At 46.9% G+C, this 12,679-nt stretch overlaps 1 protein-coding gene across 1 annotated transcript in view; it reads right to left on the bottom strand.

Annotated features, from left to right (window-relative positions):
• The window catches only part of CADM2 (cell adhesion molecule 2), a 381,557-nt gene that overhangs the window by 167,413 nt on the left and 201,465 nt on the right, over positions 1-12,679 (bottom strand). The window lies entirely within an intron of this gene.

Consider the following 12,679-nt stretch of genomic DNA (forward strand, 5'->3'; position numbering starts at 1 on the left):
TATCTGAAGCAAAGAAAACCATCAAGTGTTTGCCTTGGTGCCTACATTATCTTCAATCCTTGGCTCATTAGAGTTTCTTATTTGATGTTTTGAAATATTTAATTGAAAATGATTGACTGTACACCCATTCCTTTATGAGCCTGTGTCTGCACAATATAGGACACAATATAAGACACAAAACATTCAGTCATCTTTCAAGGAATGGTTTGTAGTAAATCAGTTTAATACAAACACTGTTGTTGTTCCAGAAATGCTTTGCAAAACTTGCAGGAGACTAGAACTTTGTGTTCTCATAGCAACAAATACACTGTAAAAACACGTAGCAAATAAAATGATGACTATGTAACACTGAATATGAAAATACTTTGACGTGATTCAATATTCAACACCAAAGAAATGATCTTGATCCTGACATAAGCTGTCACCCGCATACCTGTGGATTCAGATTTTTTTTTGTATTGTGTTTATTTGCGGTGGCAAAAGAAAATCACTTTCTACAATATTAATAATCATATCATAGCTGTAGGCACATTTCCTCCCAAATCACAAAACTTTGCATGGTCCTGTTCGATTGTCCTGCACATCATTTGTGAGAACAGAAGTTTGCGCTTGAGATCTGTTCTTTTTTTTCCCCCTAAGGAAGGTGGTGGTGGGGCACTTTATCTACAAAGTGAGACATGGAAGCTATAACTTTTTTTTATTTCAGGTTGCCATATTCTGCAATCACTGACATTGTTACTGATCATCAATTGGACCATTCTCACACGCACATATACGGTACTAAAAGTAATTTATTAAAAAAGCCAATTGACCTATTTTTGGAATGTGGGAAAAGACCAAGGAACCTGGAGAAAACCAACAAAAAATGAAATATCTGAAAACCACAGCAAGTAATGGGTGAGGGGGCCAGAACATGGCCGCCATTTTGAAAGTCGCCATATTGGATCAGATATGTCATTTTCCCTTTCATTTCTCAAAAAAAAGGTATCCTAAGACTTTTGACTCACCCTGTACATGGTTAATATGTTTACTAAGGTAAGGTGTGTGGTCTTTGCATCAAGTAGTATTCTACAAAAATATATATATATTTTTGGTCCACATCCAATTAGCATAGCATTTTTTTGCGGAACAGAGACTGCCGCTTCGTTCCCATAGACTATAATGGAGGCGGAGGTCCGGCGAGGCAAGGCAACGCATAGCAAAAGGCTGCCAGGAAAAAAACTACGACATGTCTGACATTTATTCTGGAAGCCTCTCGCCGTGCGCTGCCATACCTCGCCGTAACTCTGCCCCCACCCCCATTATAGTCATTGGGGATGGAGCGGCAGTCCGGAGGCACGCGGTCACTAGTGGCAGGACGAATCCGACAGACTGCTCACCCGACGGAACAGCCCTGCCAGAGGTCCATGCCGTTAGTGTGAAAGTAGCCTAAGCTGCCAGCTTGAAATAAATCTAGCAGAACAATTGAAACAATGAATGGGGAGATCTATGGATCCATTTGAGGTACAAGGGCTGGTTCTAGCTTTTTAGAAAGAGATTGTAATAAACTATATGATATTTGATTTTCATTTATTGCATGAATCAACATAATATCTTGAGATGCTAGCAAAACCCATGACAAGCCACAATTTACAACACTGTGTGAACACAAATAAGTATGTTTGGGATAGAGATTTTGTGACACAGTATCATTATTTTCTCTTTTTTATCTAAATGGTCAGCACAAGAATGAGTGATTCAACTTTGAATAAAGCATCCAAAGTCAATTCACATAATACTTTGTTTGAATACTGTACGGAGCGAGCGCTCAGTACAGTGTTAGAATGTATTGGCTCAGATGAGCTGAAGTTATTACTTCGCGAAGTCTCGCAAGACTTCTCATAATAACTTCATAAATTAATTTCTACTGTAAAAAAAACTATTCCTGAACTCAGGTTTGGTTCCAAGATACTTCTCAGGAATTTATGCTGCCAAAATATGTCTAACTATAAGTATATATGTGACCACCTAGTGGTTGTGATGTGAACTACAGACTCTAAAGGATTTTGTTAGCTTATTAAAATAATGAATTGAAGTATATCATGACTAATTGGAGTCCTTAATGATATTTTCACTCCGGTGGGCCCAATCTCTGGCAATATTGGGCCCCTAGCAAAACAGAGCCCTTAAGGTTCTATATACACAGGATGGGCTCGCAGTATATTTTCCTTTGGTGGGCCTAAAGGACTTCATTCTGACACTGCTTACATGGTCCAGGCATTTATACCAGACAACCAACTTAAAGAATATCTATGACTGTTGTATTGAACTCCTCAGGCCAGTAGAGAATACAGTAGTTTATATTTTTATTAAAGGGGTTGTCCCACGAAAAATATTCTACAGTTTTCAAACCAGCACCTGGATCTGAATGCTTTTGTATTTGCATGTGATAAAAAAATATGTATAGCTACTGAGTTATTCAATAAAATGTATCTGTATAGTGCCACTTTCTTATTTCTTTGTCCTGCTCACTGAGATGGCCGCACATGCTCAGTTTCATCCTTCAACTGCCTCCTGAGCTGTAATAGGGAGAGCATGGACACACACCCTGAGCTGCAGCAGAATAGACCCTCCCCTGAGCTTTTAGCTTGATATAAATCTAGCAGAGCAAAGAAGATCTCTGGATCCAGGTGAGATACAGGGTTAGTTCTAGCTTTGTTAGAAGGAGCTTGTCGTGTACTATATGATATCGGATTTCAATTTTTCACATTATTCATTGGATAACCCCTTTGTAACGGTCACGTACACACACACAAACAGGGAGGAGGATAGTAACCACTGCGCTCCACCCTCACCCCTGGCCCTGCCTACTTGCCTCACGAGTCCTGATGACAGGGGACAACTGGACGGCAGTCTCTAACCTAGGATACGTGCGGGAAGGACAGAAAAGACAAATAACGGATAGTGAACGGATCGGGTCAAAACCAAGAGGACAGCGCAGTACAGAGGGATAACCAAGAAAGGTCAGGAGAAGCCGGGATCATAAATACCAGGAGAGTCGAGAAGTACCAAAGGAGTCTGCAAAGAATAGTCAGGTGGAAGCAGAGGTCAATATACCAGGAAGGATGTGCAGTACAGGAGGAGCAGGCAAAGGATTGTCAGGGAACAGGATCAGGTAAGTGCACAGGTATCCAACAACTGCCAGGAACCTAAATTAACAAGGCAACCTGTGGCCAGCAGGCTGCCTGTATTTATAGTGGGGAGTGAGGGTCATGAGACGTGGCCAGCGTCACATTAACGACAGACCGACTAGGCCAGCACCGAGTGATCAGCTCGGCGCTCAAGGCAGACCTAGGAGCAGGGAGCCTTCCAGCTAGCAAAGCCACCCTAGGAACGAGGTCAACCACAGATCCTCGCTCCCGAAGCTAAGCAGCAGGTCCTTCGGCACCCCGTTACACCCTTTAAAGAACATTTATTTTCTTCAATACATGTGTTTTTGCCTATTGCTCCACAATTTTTGCTACGTAAAAACGTACAGTATTTTAGATAATTATAACATGTCAATACAATTGCATAGGCACATGTTTGTCATACGAAAATAAATAGCAATTTCAAGGTAGAAGAATGATGCATGGTGATGCAGAACACTGACAATTATTATTATTATTTTAACTGTCAGAATAATTTTTTTATTCTTCAGATTGGCTGCTGAATGTACTGAACTCCTGTGCTCCCAGGCTTCCTCACACTGCAGTATGGTTTATTCTGTTGCTGATTTGTATTCAGCTTCCTCAGTCAAAATCTAATTATTTTAAATCTGCATTAAAACATATATCAATTGGGACCAACCTTTTAAATTTGCTCTTAATCAGAAGTTAAGCCTTAGAGGCTAAACATAATTATAAAAAAGTTGCATTAATATTTCAAAATAAGTGAAATGTCAACATTTTCTGAATTGCCTCAAAAAACATCCTAGAGGAAGGGCAATTACACACATTTTGTAGAGCAGAGTAGAAACATGACTGTCAGAGCTTAATTTCCCAGATGTGCAAAGTTGTCTTTTTTTTCTTTTAGAATTTTGTATAGAACAATAAAAAAAAAAAATAGGAGATATTACTAGAAATGTTCCTTCTATACAAAATATATATCGACTAGTTATATTCAATTTTTTTTTATTACAATAGTAGTTTGGGATGTAAAGAGGACCCATTAGCATGCAAAATCTGCTGAATCCACCATCATCTCATAGAGCAGGAGGAACTTAGCTTTAGGCCTCATGCACACGACCGTTGTGTGCATCCATGGCCGTTGTGCCGTTTTCCGTTTTTTTTCGCGGAGCCATTGACTTTCAATGGGTCCGTGGAAAAATCGGAAAATGCACCGTTTTGCAGCCGAGGCCGTGATCCGTGTATCCTGTCCGTCAAAAAAATATGACCTGTCCTATTTTTTTGACGGACAACGGTTCACGGACCCATTCAAGTCAATGGGTCCGTGAAAGAACACGGATGCACACAAGATTGGCATCCGTGTCCGTGATCCGTGGCCGTAGGTTGCTTTCATACAGACGGATCCGAAGATCCGTCTGCATAAAAGCTTTTTCTGATCTAAGTTTTCACTTCGTGAAAACTCATTTCCGACAGTATATTCTAACACAGAAGCGTTCCCATGGTGATGGGGACGCTTCTAGTTAGAATACACTGCAAACTTGGTACAAGACTGCCCCCTGCTGCCTGGCACCACCCGATCTCTTACAGGGGGATATGATAGCACAATTAACCTCTTCAGGTGCGGCACCTAAAGGGGTTAATTGTACTATCATATTCTCCTGTAAGAGATCAGGGCTGCCAGGCAGCAGGGGGCAGACCCCCCCCTCCCCAGTTTGAATATCGTTGGTGGCACAGTGTGTGCCCATCGCCCCCCCCCTTCCTCCCTCTACAGTTTAATCGCTGGGACTCCGATCGGTAACCATGGCAACCAGGAAGCTACTGCAGCCCTGGTTGCCATGGTTACTTAGCAATAGTACAATAGTAGAAGATTCATACTTACCTGCTTGCTGCTGCGATGTCTGTGACCGGCCGGGAGCTCCTCCTACTGGTAAGTGACAGTTCTTTAGCAATGCACCGCACAGACCTTTCACTTACCAGTAGGTGGAGCTCCCGGCCGGTCACAGACATCGCAGCAGCAGGCAGGTAAGTATGAATCTTCTACAATTGTACTATTGCCAAGTAACCATGGCAACCAGGGATGCAGTAGCTTCCTGGCTGCCATGGTTACCGATCGGAGCCCCAGCGATTAAACTGGGACTCCGATCGGAACTCCGCTGCCACCAATGATGGGGGGGGGAGATGGAGGGGGGCGATGGTGGGCGCACACTGTGCCACCAACGATTTTTAACTATAGAGGGAGGAAGGGGGGGGCGATGGGCACACACTGTGCCACCAACGATTTTTAACTATAGAGGGAGGAAGGGGGGGGGGCGATGGGCACACACTGTGCCACCAACGATATTCAAACTGGGGAGGGGGGGGTCTGCCCCCTGCTGCCTGGCAGCCCTGATCTCTTACAGGAGAATATGATAGTATAATTAACCCCTTTAGGTGCCGTACCTGAAGAGGTTAATTGTGCTATCATATCCCCCTGTAAGAGATCGGGTGGTGCCAGGCAGCAGGGGGCAGTCTTGTACCAAGTTTGCAGTGTATTCTAACCTGAAGCGTCCCCATCACCATGGGAACGCCTCTGTGTTAGAATATACTGTCGGAAATGAGTTTCACGAAGTAGCTCATATCCGACAGTATATTCTAACGTAGAGGCGTTCCCATGGTGATGGGGACGCTTCAAGTTATGTTCGGGTGTCCGCCTGGCCGTGCGGAGGCAAGCGGATCCGTCCAGACTTATAATGTAAGTCAATGGGGACGGATCCGTTTGAAGATGACACACTGTGGCTCAATTTTCAAACGGATCCATCCCCATTGACTTGCATTGTAATTCAGGACGGATCCGTTTGGCTCCGCACGGCCAGGCGGACGCCAAAACGACTTTTTTTTCATGTCCGTGGATCCTCCAAAAATCAAGGAAGACCCACGGACGAAAAAACGGTCACGGATCACGGACCCACGGACCCCGTTTTTGCGGACCGTGAAAAAAAACGGTCGTGTGCATGAGGCCTTATGGGTGATGTGACTCAATGATTGACAGTAGAGTTGAGCGAACACCTGGATGTTCGGGTTCGAGAAGTTCGGCCGAACATCCCGGAAATGTTCGGGTTCGGGATCCGAACCCGATCCGAACTTCGTCCCGAACCCGAACCCCATTGAAGTCAATGGGGACCCGAACTTTTCGGCACTAAAAAGGCTGTAAAACAGCCCAGGAAAGAGCTAGAGGGCTGCAAAAGGCAGCAACATGTAGGTAAATCCCCTGCAAACAAATGTGGATAGGGAAATGAATTAAAATAAAAATTAAATAAATAAAAATTAACCAAAATCAATTGGAGAGAGGTTCCATAGCAGAGAATCTGGCTTCCCGTCACCCACCACTGGAACAGTCCATTCTCAGATATTTAGGCCCCGGCACCCAGGCAGAGGAGAGAGGTCCCGTAACAGAGAATCTGTCTTCATGTCAGCAGAGAATTAGTCTGCATGTCATAGCAGAGAATGAGGCTTCACGTCAGCCACCACTGCAACAGTCCATTGGCATATATTTAGGCCCAGCACCCAGGCAGAGGAGGGAGGTCCCGTAACAGAGAATCTGTCTTCATGTCAGCAGAGAATTAGTCTGCATGTCATAGCAGAGAATGAGGCTTCACGTCAGCCACCACTGCAACAGTCCATTGGCATATATTTAGGCCCAGCACCCAGGCAGAGGAGGGAGGTCCCGTAACAGAGAATCTGTCTTCATGTCAGCAGAGAATTAGTCTGCATGTCATAGCAGAGAATGAGGCTTCACGTCAGCCACCACTGCAACAGTCCATTGGCATATATTTAGGCCCAGCACACACACAGGCAGAGGAGAGAGGTCCCGTAACAGAGAATCTGGCTTCATGTCAGCAGAGAATCAGTCTGCATGTCATAGCAGAGAATGAGGCTTCACGTCAGCCACCACTGCAACAGTCCATTGGCATATATTTAGGCCCAGCACACACACAGGCAGAGGAGAGAGGTCCCGTAACAGAGAATCTGGCTTCATGTCAGCAGAGAATCAGTCTGCATGTCATAGCAGAGAATCAGGCTTCACGTCACCCACCACTGCAACAGTCCATTGTCATAAATTTAGGCCCAGCACTAGTGTTGAGCGGCATGTCCCATATTCGAATTCGCGAAATTTTGTGAATATTCGAAAGAATATTCGTAAAATATTCGCGATTATTCAAATTCGTTATTATTTCGCATATGCGATAATTCGAATTTTCGCATCGCATAATACATATGCTATGCAAAATTCACATGTGCGCTAATGAAATCGCCTTACGAAGATTCGCAACTCAATTCAATCACTAATGTATGAATGCAATGCCCTTTGCCTCTGTTCTGGGACAAGTGTAGATATTCGCATGTGCGCTAATAAAATCGCCTTACGAAGATTCGCACCTCAATCACTTTCTAGGGAATGTGAGACTTTTGGGAATCAATCGAGATACAGTGGGGGGTGATGACAGTAGTTGACAGAGTACAGATCAATGTAATCTGTAAGGTGGAAAGTAAAATAAAAAATACGAATATTCGTAAATCGAATTTTACGAAGTTCTACGTATTCGCGAATATGGTGCTATACTATATGAATGCACAGGCCTTTGCCTCTCTGTTCTGGGGACAAGTGTAGATATTTGCATTTGCGTTAATAAAATCGCCTTACGAAGATTCGCAGCTCAATTCAATCACTAATGTATGAATGCAAAGCCCTTTGCCTCTGTTCTGGGACAAGTGTAGATATTCGCATGTGCGCTAATAAAATCGCCTTACGAAGATTCGCAACTCAATTCACTAATGTATGAATGCAAAGCCCTTTGCCTCTGTTCTGGGACGTGCCGATATTCGCATGTGCGCTAATAAAATCGCCTTACGAAGATTCGCGCCTCAATCACTTTCTAGGCAATGTGAGTAAGATCTGAGCTGTTGGACCTTTGGGAAACAATCAATTATATGTGCACTGTAATTTTGTGGGGGGGGGGGGGGGGAAAACAAAAAACGAATATTCGTTTTTACGAATATATAGCACTATATTCGAAATATTCGCGAAATCGCGAAGTTGTGATATTCGCGAAAAAAAATTGCTTTTCGAATATTCGCGCTCAACACTACCCAGCACCCAGGCAGAGGAGAGAGGTCCCGTAACAGACAATCTGGCTTCATGTCAGCAGAGAATCAGTCTGCATATCATAGCAGAGAATCAGGCTTCACGTCAGCCACCACTGCAACAGTCCATTGGCATATATTTAGGCCCAGCACACACACAGGCAGAGGAGAGAGGTCCCGTAACAGAGAATCTGGCTTCATGTCAGCAGAGAATCAGTCTGCATGTCATAGCAGAGAATCAGGCTTCACGTCAGCCACCACTGTAACAGTCCATTGTCATATATTTAGGCCCAGGCACCCAGGCAGAGGAGAGAGGTCCCGTAACAGACAATCTGGCTTCATGTCAGCAGAGAATCAGTCTTCATATCATAGCAGAGAATCAGGCTTCACGTCAGCCACCAATGCAACAGTCCATTGTCAGATATTTAGGCCCAGCACCCAGGCAGAGGAGAGAGGTCCCGTAACAGACAATCAGGCTTCACGTCAGCCACCACTGCAACAGTCCATTGGCATATATTTAGGCCCAGCACCCAGGCAGAGGAGAGAGGTCCCGTAACAGAGAATCTGGCTTCATGTCAGCAGAGAATCAGTCTGCATGTCATAGCAGAGAATGAGGCTTCACGTCAGCCACCACTGCAACAGTCCATTGGCATATATTTAGGCCCAGCACACACACAGGCAGAGGAGAGAGGTCCCGTAACAGAGAATCTGGCTTCATGTCAGCAGAGAATCAGTCTGCATGTCATAGCAGAGAATGAGGCTTCACGTCAGCCACCACTGCAACAGTCCATTGGCATATATTTAGGCCCAGCACCCAGGCAGAGGAGGGAGGTCCCGTAACAGAGAATCTGGCTTCATGTCAGCAGAGAATCAGTCTGCATGTCATAGCAGAGAATGAGGCTTCACGTCAGCCACCACTGCAACAGTCCATTGGCATATATTTAGGCCCAGCACACACAGGCAGAGGAGAGAGGTCCCGTAACAGAGAATCTGGCTTCATGTCAGCAGAGAATCAGTCTGCATGTCATAGCAGAGAATGAGGCTTCACGTCAGCCACCACTGCAACAGTCCATTGGCATATATTTAGGCCCAGCACACCAGGCAGAGGAGAGAGGTCCCGTAACAGAGAATCTGGCTTCATGTCAGCAGAGAATCAGTCTGCATGTCATAGCAGAGAATGAGGCTTCACGTCACCCACCACTGCAACAGTCCATTGGCATATATTTAGGCCTAGCACACAGGCAGAGGAGAGAGGTCCCGTAACAGACAATCTGGCTTCATGTCAGCAGAGAATCAGTCTGCATGTCATAGCAGAGAATGAGGCTTCACGTCACCCACCACTGCAACAGTCCATTGGCATATATTTAGGCCTAGCACACAGGCAGAGCAGAGAGGTCCCGTAACAGACAATCTGGCTTCATGTACAGCAGAGAATCAGTCTGCATGTCATAGCAGAGAATGAGGCTTCACGTCACCCACCACTGCAACAGTCCATTGGCATATATTTAGGCCTAGCACACAGGCAGAGCAGAGAGGTCCCGTAACAGACAATCTGGCTTCATGTACAGCAGAGAATCAGTCTGCATGTCATAGCAGAGAATGAGGCTTCACGTCACCCACCACTGCAACAGTCCATTGGCATATATTTAGGCCTAGCACACAGGCAGAGCAGAGAGGTCCCGTAACAGACAATCTGGCTTCATGTCAGCAGAGAATCAGTCTGCATGTCATAGCAGAGAATCAGGCTTCACGTCAGCCACCACTGCAACAGTCCATTGGCATATATTTAGGCCTAGCACACAGGCAGAGCAGAGAGGTCCCGTAACAGACAATCTGGCTTCATGTCAGCAGAGAATCAGTCTGCATGTCATAGCAGAGAATCAGGCTTCACGTCAGCCACCACTGCAACAGTCCATTGTCATAAATTTAGGCCCAGCACCCAGGCAGAGGAGAGAGGTCCCGTAACAGACAATCTGGCTTCATGTCAGCAGAGAATTAGTCTGCATGTCATAGCAGAGAATCAGGCTTCATGTCAGCCACCACTGCAACAGTCCATTGGCATATATTTAGGCCTAGCACACAGGCAGAGGAGAGGTTCATTCAACTTTGGGTAGCCTCGCAATATAATGGTAAAATGAAAATAAAAATAGGATTGAATGAGGAAGTGCCCTGGAGTCCAATAATATATGGTTATGGGGAGGTAGTTAATGTCTAATCTGGACAAGGGACGGACAGGTCCTGTGGGATCCATGCCTGGTTCATTTTTATGAACGTCAGCTTGTCCACATTGGCTGTAGACAGGCGGCTGCGTTTGTCTGTAATGACGCCCCCTGCCGTGCTGAATACACGTTCAGACAAAACGCTGGCTGCCGGGCAGGCCAGCACCTCCAAGGCATAAAAGGCTAGCTCTGGCCACGTGGACAATTTAGAGACCCAGAAGTTGAATGGGGCCGAACCATCAGTCAGTACGTGGAGGGGTGTGCACACGTACTGTTCCACCATGTTAGTGAAATGTTGCCTCCTGCTAACACGTTGCGTATCAGGTGGTGGTGCAGTTAGCTGTGGCGTGTTGACAAAAGTTTTCCACATCTCTGCCATGCTAACCCTGCCCTCAGAGGAGCTGGCCGTGACACAGCTGCCTTGGCGACCTCTTGCTCCTCCTCTGCCTTGGCCTTGGGCTTCCACTTGTTCCCCTGTGACATTTGGGAATGCTCTCAGTAGCGCGTCTACCAACGTGCGCTTGTACTCGCGCATCTTCCTATCACGCTCCAGTGCAGGAAGTAAGGTGGGCACATTGTCTTTGTAGCGTGGATCCAGCAGGGTGGCAACCCAGTAGTCCGCACAGGTTAAAATGTGGGCAACTCTGCTGTCGTTGCGCAGGCACTGCAGCATGTAGTCGCTCATGTGTGCCAGGCTGCCCAGGGATAAGGACAAGCTGTCCTCTGTGGGAGGCGTATCGTCATCGTCCTGCCTTTCCCCCCAGCCACGCACCAGTGATGGACCCGAGCTGCGTTGGGTGCCACCCCGCTGTGACCATGCTTCATCCTCATCCTCCTCCACCTCCTCCTCATCCTCGTCCTCCTCGTCCTCCAGTAGTGGGCCCTGGCTGGCCACATTTGTACCTGGCCTCTGCTGTTGCCAAAAACCTCCCTCTGAGTCACTTCGAAGAGACTGGCCTGAAAGTGCTAAAAATGACCCCTCTTCCTCCTCCTCCTCCTCCTCCTCCTGGGCCACCTCCTCTTCCATCATCGCCCTAAGTGTTTTCTCAAGGAGACATAGAAGTGGTATTGTAACGCTGATAACGGTGTCATCGCCACTGGCCATGTTGGTGGAGTACTCGAAACAGCGCAACAGGGCACACAGGTCTCGCATGGAGGCCCAGTCATTGGTGGTGAAGTGGTGCTGTTCTGTAGTGCGACTGACCCGTGCGTGCTGCAGCTGAAACTCCACTATGGCCTGCTGCTGCTCGCACAGTCTGTCCAGCATGTGCAAGGTGGAGTTCCACCTGGTGGGCACGTCGCATATGAGGCGGTGAGCGGGAAGGCCGAAGTTACGCTGTAGCGCAGACAGGCGAGCAGCAGCAGGATGTGAACGCCGGAAGCGCGAACAGACGGCCCGCACTTTATGCAGCAGCTCTGACATGTCGGGGTAGTTGTGAATGAACTTCTGCACCACCAAATTCAGCACATGCGCCAAGCAAGGGATGTGCGTCAAATTGGCTAGTCCCAGAGCTGCAACGAGATTTCGCCCATTATCACACACCACCAGGCCGGGCTTGAGGCTCACCGGCAGCAACCACTCGTCGGTCTGTTGTTCTATACCCCGCCACAACTCCTGTGCGGTGTGGGGCCTGTCCCCCAAACATATGAGTTTCAGAATGGCCTGCTGACGTTTACCCCGGGCTGTGCTGAAGTTGGTGGTGAAGGTGTGTGGCTGACTGGATGAGCAGGTGGAAGAAGAGGAGGAGGAAGCCGAGAAGGAGGAGGTGGCAACAGGAGGCAAAGAATGTTGCCCTGCGATCCTTGGCGGCGGAAGGACGTGCGCCAAACAGCTCTCCGCCTGGGGCCCAGCTGCCACTACATTTACCCAGTGTGCAGTTAGGGAGATATAGCGTCCCTGGCCGTGCTTACTGGTCCACGTATCTGTGGTTAGGTGGACCTTGCCACAGATGGCGTTGCGCAGTGCACACTTGATTTTATCGGATACTTGGTTGTGCAGGGAAGGCACGGCTCTCTTGGAGAAGTAGTGCCGGCTGGGAACAACATACTGTGGGACAGCAAGCGACATGAGCTGTTTGAAGCTGTCTGTGTCCACCAGCCTAAATGACAGCATTTCATAGGCCAGTAGTTTAGAAATGCTGGCATTCAGGGCCAGGGATCGAGGGTGGCTAGGTGGGAATTTACGCTTTCTAT

This window comes from Bufo gargarizans, chromosome 3, assembly GCF_014858855.1.
Source record: "Bufo gargarizans isolate SCDJY-AF-19 chromosome 3, ASM1485885v1, whole genome shotgun sequence".
Lineage (NCBI taxonomy): Eukaryota > Metazoa > Chordata > Amphibia > Anura > Bufonidae > Bufo > Bufo gargarizans.